The sequence below is a fragment of the Globicephala melas genome, unplaced genomic scaffold (assembly GCF_963455315.2).
Source record: "Globicephala melas unplaced genomic scaffold, mGloMel1.2 SCAFFOLD_724, whole genome shotgun sequence".
Classification (NCBI taxonomy): Eukaryota; Metazoa; Chordata; class Mammalia; order Artiodactyla; family Delphinidae; genus Globicephala; species Globicephala melas.
In genome coordinates, this window is record NW_027207866.1 from 35,481 (window position 1) to 42,212 (window position 6,732).

The 6,732-nt window shown below is 47.6% G+C and overlaps 1 pseudogene; it reads left to right on the forward strand.

Annotated features, from left to right (window-relative positions):
• Positions 1-4,063: 4,063 nt before the first annotated feature.
• Positions 4,064-4,448, forward strand: LOC115865530 (nuclear transport factor 2 pseudogene; annotated as a pseudogene).
• The last annotated feature ends 2,284 nt before the right edge of the window (positions 4,449-6,732 follow it).

Genomic DNA, 6,732 nt, shown 5'->3' on the forward strand with positions numbered 1-6,732 from the left:
GCATGCGCGGGACAAGGACGCCTGGACGTCTGCCGCTCATCTCCCCTGAGAGTTGCTTCCGCATTTCCAGCAACACATATTCGACCAGCCGGGTTAGCTCCGCTAAGGTAGCTCGGGTTTCGTGGTGTTAACACTCCCCCACTAATTTTCTAGCCCAAGGGCTGGACTCAACGGATGATTTTGAACCCCGCAAACCGCCCGAAGCATCTTCTCCGCCCTCTGGTGGTTACAGCAAAGTGAAACTGTTAGAGAAATTCAACTCCCGCTGAACTCGGAGTTGCAAGGAATAGATTTATGACGACTCGAGGAGGAAAACGCATGATCTTGCAATTTGTGTTTTAAAATGTCCAGAGCTTGTGGCTCTCCATGGGTCACCATTTCACCGAAAGTGCATGTTCCCAACTGATGCAGTTTGAATGTGATGTCCTCGGAACACCTCCGCGGTGCTTCGAAAGCCTGGAATCCGCCCCGCACAATGGATCGCGCCTTTGTCACTGTATTCCCTCCTGTCTTCCAGGTCCTCTGGGTGTGCTCCCGGCAGGCTCTGGGTCTCGTGTCCTGTACTCCCCTGAACAAGTTTTGATTTTGACTGCAAGGAGGTAACTCCTCAGCCCCAGGCCAGGGAGACCCAAAAAGGGTGGAGCCCCAAGATCTCCCCTGGGAGGCGGCGCGCAGCAGTACACCTTATAAAAGTGTTTTTCAGCCTTTGAGCCAGCAAGCCACTTTAATTTTAGAAGAGTTGCCGATTGGAGCAGACATTGTGAGGAAGTTCATAACTTAAAACGCCCCACTCCACTACAGGGGGTACCGAGATGCATCTCTGCCTTCCCATTCTCCAGCAGAGAGAGGAGGCGCGCCCGCCCCAACTAAACTCTAAAGCCACCCCTGGAGTTTGGGCAGAGAGAGATGCTTCAGGCGTTATAGCCCCGCCCTGCCTGGGGACTTTTCCTTTTGTTCCTCATTAAAAAACAATGGTTGGGGGTGAGGGAAGCGAAATGGGCGAAGGTGGTCCAAAGGTGCAAACTTCCAGTTTACTTCCTGGGGTAGTAAAGTACGTCATGGTGACTGTTGTTAACCAGTGTATCGTATATTTGAAAGTTGCTTAGAAAGTAGATCTTAAAAGTTCAAACACATGGGCTTCCCTGGTGGCGCAGTGGTTGAGAATCCGCCTGCCGATGCAGGCGACACGGGTTCGAACCCTGGTCCGGGAAGATCCCACATGCTGCGGAGCAACTAAGCCCATGTGCCACGACTACTGAGCCTGCGCTCTAGAGCCCGTGAGCCACAACTACTGAGCCCGCGTGCCACAACTACTGAGTCTGCGCTCTAGAGCCTGCGAGCCACAACTACTGAAGACTGTGCACCTAGAGTCTGTGCTCCGCAACAAGAGAAGCCGCCCGGGCATGTCAAGGAAGAGTAGCCCCCTCTCACTGCAACTAGAGAAAGCCCCGTGTGCAGCAACGAAGACCCAATGCAGCCAAAAATAAAATAAGATAAATAAATTTTAAAAAAACAGTTCACACACACAACTGTAATTTTGTGTGGTGATGGATTTAACTAAAATTGTGTTAACTAAACTTACTTCACAGTATGTACATATACCCCAGGTAGTTTTGATGTAGGCGGGCTTCCACTGCTCTTTGAGAAATACTGACAGACCAGTGGTGCTAAAATGCAGATTGGAAAGACTTTCACCTAGTACTTACAATTTGGAAGGTTTTGGAGGGAGCCAGGAATCAGGATTTTCATTACACACACAGTTTCAAAGGCTACTCTTTAAGAACTCATAATCTAATAATATGGTTACTGGCTCTCACACTTTTTTAAATCGAAAGCCAAAGAAATATATTTAACATTGTATCTAGTACATATGTATTTATGTGTATGTAAATATGCATGTATGTATAAAATGGGAGCAAAACTTAGGGAAAAATACCGACCTGACATAGCCTGATAAGAAAAAGCAGCCCCCTCTATAATCAGAATTTTGTCAAGTGTTCTAAAAGTTAAAGTAACAACAAAAAAATTCCTTTCATTTTCCTCACTCAAGGCCCTGCTTCTCTTTGTTGTTCCCAATAAAGCCGGGACTCCTCTGATTCCTCTTTTAAATGTATATCTGGATCCCTTTTCAAATGCAAATTCCACTTTATCTATGGTTATTTAAGGTAGATTTCAAAAACACATGCTTGGATGGCTTTTCAAACCTAGATTGTGAGTTTACTTTTGAGGACTTCCCAGACACCCTGTGCTGATCCCCAAACCAAAAGCATTTGGGAGGTGGGACTGTCTCCTTTTGTTCTCTCAAAGAACCCATAAACTTGTGGAGATAGGAACTGTAATTAAGTAACCAGTGGTTTCTTCCTGGTGGATACTCCCCTCATTCTTACTTTTCGCAGATCTTGAAAAAACAAAAGCCCTATTTCAGACATACCAGAGTCTATGGACTCATTTCCAAAACTAGAACAATGTGCTCTGGCATCTAATCTCCACTAGTCTCTTCCATTAAAAAAATAATCATACTGGACCACTACGTTGATTAAACCATGCACAACTCACTGGGTGAAACACACCAGTCTAAGACCTGTTGGGAAAGGATTTGTTGTGAGGTTCCAGGTTTAAAGGGCTCCCTGTTCTCGTTCTGAGTGGCATTCGCTGAGCCCTCAGGACCTGGGCGGACAACAGTCCAAAGAAACTGAACTCGCAGATCTTTTTTTTTTTTTTTTAAGTCCCCAGTAGGAAAGACGAGTGCAAAAGGCGCTGGGTATCAGAGATGTTGGTGGAAGTGTAAGGAGAGGGAAGGCAAATTCGTAAAACCTGGTGAGGAGCTGTAGTCGAAGGAGAAGATGGAAGCTCAGACCCGGGGGCGATTTGCCCTTCGGCAGTGGTGCTCAACTCTGGGAGACCAGCTTTCCTTTTACATTTGCGAATGTGAGGAATCCCCGCAGGTGCGCAACAGCGGCGGTGCAGGAAAGCCAGCGCGGTGCCACGCCTTTTCTTCTCGCTTATTCAATTTGTCATCAACGACGCATCGGAACAATCGAGAGGCAAAAACTGTTCGCTTCCTTTTTTCAGAAGATTCCCTAGGAAAACGATTTGCTTTTTAAATTTCTTTGAACAACCTTTCGCCCTAGAAATGGGAGAACTGAAATTCTGGTTAATTCTGACTTCAAATATCTGCGTGGCAATTTGGGAGTAAACATTCATCCCCAAGGCCTCTCCCATTCATCTATGGGAGAGGGGAGGAACTACCTAAGACCCCGTAATGTCACCCCTCCAAGGGTGATAGGGCCAGCGCGAGCCCTTCTTACCGCGGTGTCACGGAACCAAAGTTGGTGACCGGTGGTTACCGACAGTGGCGGGCGGCTTCTGGGTCCAGCCGTCTGCCGGAGTAGCCTGTTTGAGATACAGCGCCCACCCTTAGAAATTCCCGCGCGGGCGCCTATGTACTTGGCAGGATGCACACCTCCCCGATCCTCGCCTTCCCAGCCCGAAGAGCGACGGCAGAGAGGCCACTGTTCTAGACCCTCCCTTGCGGCCAGCCCACCCCTCCCTAGGCTTCAGGGCATTTGGAAGGCGCGACCACCTGCGTCAGAGAACGAACATGGCACTGGCGGGGCTGACCCCCAGAAACTCCTGGATCCCGGGCGGGGGCCACCGTTGGAGATGGGGTGGGAGTAGGAGGAATTACGCAAGGCGGGAGGGTTCAGTGGAGAAAGCAAGGGAGAAGTCCAAGGGCTTGGAGCGTCCGGCTTCCAGCAATAGGAAGGCTCTGTAATAACAGAGAGACCAGGCAATGGTCCCTGTAAAGAGTCCCGGAAATCAGGGGTCAGATGTACTTGCTGTGTCCCTAGAAATTCCTCAAATGCGGCTGTTAACTTTTCCAGGCTTTTTCAACTCAGTTAAGGAGTCTGATACTGGATAATTTCTGAGGATTTATCAGGGTGTTAGCCCTGTACTACTAGAGTAAGTAAATTTTAAAACAAACGAACAGACAGACCGCGCTGGGTTGCTGTCGCCATCGTTGCAGCCCCTTGGGTCTCAACAAGACCGGCGATGCTCCAGAATGGGAGACAAGCCAGTTTGGGAGCAGAATGTATCCAGCTTCATTCAACGTTACTACCAGTTATTTGATAACGACAGAACCCAACTGGGCGCAATTTATACTGACGCGCCATGCCTTGCCTGGAAAGGACAGCAGTTTCAGGGGAAAGCTGCCATCGTGGAGAAATTGTCTAGCTTCCACTCCACAAAATCCAGCACAGCGTCACGGCTCAGCACCATCAGCCCATGCCAGATAGCTGCATCATCAGCACGGTTGTAGCCCAGCTCAACGCAAGTGAAGCCCCTACCACGGGGTTCCGTCCGTTGTTCCTATTAAAAGAACAACAACTGGTGTTTGGGTTTGCACCAATGACAGGTTCAGGCTTGCCCTGCACAACTTGGGCTAACGCTCTCCCAGCTAGGCACTCATGCTGTTTCCTCCTCCCTCCTCTTCCCGATACTATTCACACTTCTCCAGATGCTCCAGATGCTCCGAATATCATACACAAATGGGCAGGGCCACGGTGGGAGTGAGCGCAGGACGCCGCTTCTACTGAGGTATTGTGCATGATGTTTGGACGCTAGACTAGTTGCATCTGACAGGAGAAGTTTGTGCTGTACCAGCGCATGACTTGGAAACACAAGTTAATGCAAAAGGTTGTCTTTTTTTTTTTTTTTAATCTACTGACAAGTTGTTTTAGTAACCCAAAGAAGTGAAGGAGAAAGCTTCTGCCTCACTGCCCAGATGTACTGATTTGTTCCGATGTTTCAGTGCCTCATGATACAATAAAACCACGGAAATTTTCTTACAAAAACAAACAAACAACCTTTTTAAAGAAATTATACCAAGTAGTTGTGTCAGGGGTAAAGGCAGATGTTTTTGGAAGTGAGGCTAAGGATAGAAGTAGATGATAACCTTTCAACTAGAAGAGATAATGTAAAGAAAGAAAATAGGAACACAAAGTAACATTTACATGATCTATTCTTAAAGTGGGAAATCTACATCATCCAAGCCACAGGGAAGATAGCTACGTTCACATCAAGTTGGTTTTAGATGGTACATCTGTCTCATTTGTTAAGTCCCATTAGCCTTCCTCGTGGCAGAGCTGGGGAGTCCCTAGGAAGGCTACCAGCATGAGCCAGACCCAGGGCCCACCTTACAGTTCAGAATTCTGGCTCTTACCATTCAGGATGAGGTTTAGGGGCCAGACCTTTCTCATTTCCAAAGTCCACAACACAGGCTTTAGGATGCCTTTTCTCAGCAAGCTATTACAAACCAAGAGGTTTTGGTTCCCAGACATTCCACAGATCTGGGAGAGAATTCTTACCTGGCAATGTCTTTCCACAACCTAATGGTGACTGAGACATACAAGAACCCCCTTCAGCAACTGGATTCAATCACAGTTATGGGGCAGCCGACTTTCCAGCCTTCAACTCCTGTACTCACTATTAACTGTCTACTTTCTTGTCAAGTCAGTAAGCCAGCAGCCCACACATCTCTCTCCTGGGTTTCCCCAAAATACTAACTGAACTCTAGTACCTGTCAAGATCTCCTTAGCCTAATGAGAACCATTCATCAACACTCCATTTTGTTAAAAGACCCATAACAGCTTATGATAGTGTTACAGAAAAATTATTCACGACACTAGTTAAAGCACAATAAGGCTGATCTTGGGGAGGCAGCGGTGACTGGTGGCGTGAAGCGAGATCTTAATTCCCTGCCCAAAAATTGAACCTGGGTAGCTTGGATGAAAACCAGGAATCCTAGCTACCACACCCCCTGGCTCTTGCCTCCAGTGAAAAATGCATTTCTCACGGAGGCAAAAACTGTAAAAACAGGTACAAAGTTTATTATTAGAGACATAGCACAACAACAAGTGGGAGAGCAAACAGAGAAAGTGTGTTTAGTTAAGACAGAAGCAAGGCAGAGATGCACACCCCGAGAGAAAGGGTGTGGGCATCCTGCCTAATGAGGAGGAGTGCAGTAAAGAGGCGGTTAGGTCATTTATATAGGGCAGTTCTTCCGGGTCTTTGTTTACCTTTGACCAATTATCTGGTTTCTTTTTCCACATCTGACCTGCCTTAGGACCCTCCCCAACATGCGTGCACAACTTTTTTCCAAGATGGATTACAGCCCAGAGGCCTATGGGATGGCCTTAGCATCACATATTATGGGGTGGTGCCCCCTCTTTTTTGACCCGCAAGGAGCCTTTCTGCGCATGTGCAATGTTTCCCTTGCCCCAAGGATGGAGAAATGTATGACCTCTTGATCTTTTAACAAGGTTTAGCCCCTCCCTGTCCCTGCCATAAAAATGTCAAATGTCCAGTAATTTACCCTATTTCTCTTGCTGGTTTTTATATCGAGGTGCAGATCTTGAAATATAGACAGGAGTCCGGTCATAAATACGTAGTCCTGGAGCCCGTTTGTCTCTTGCTTCAGGAAATGTAAACAGGGGGCTGGTAATGAATGTCTGGCCTGGAGCCCATCTTCTTCTCACCCCAGGAAGTGTGAACAGGAGGCCGGTTGTAAATGTCTAGCCTGGAGCCCATCTATCTCCTGCCTCAAGGCAATCTTTATTCAGGGGACTCTTGGGATAGGTGTATGGACCACTGAAAACAGGGCTTTGTAATGGGGGAGAGTGATTGGGCTCAACTCCAAATACAACGAGGAAAAGTGGGAATTCACAGCCA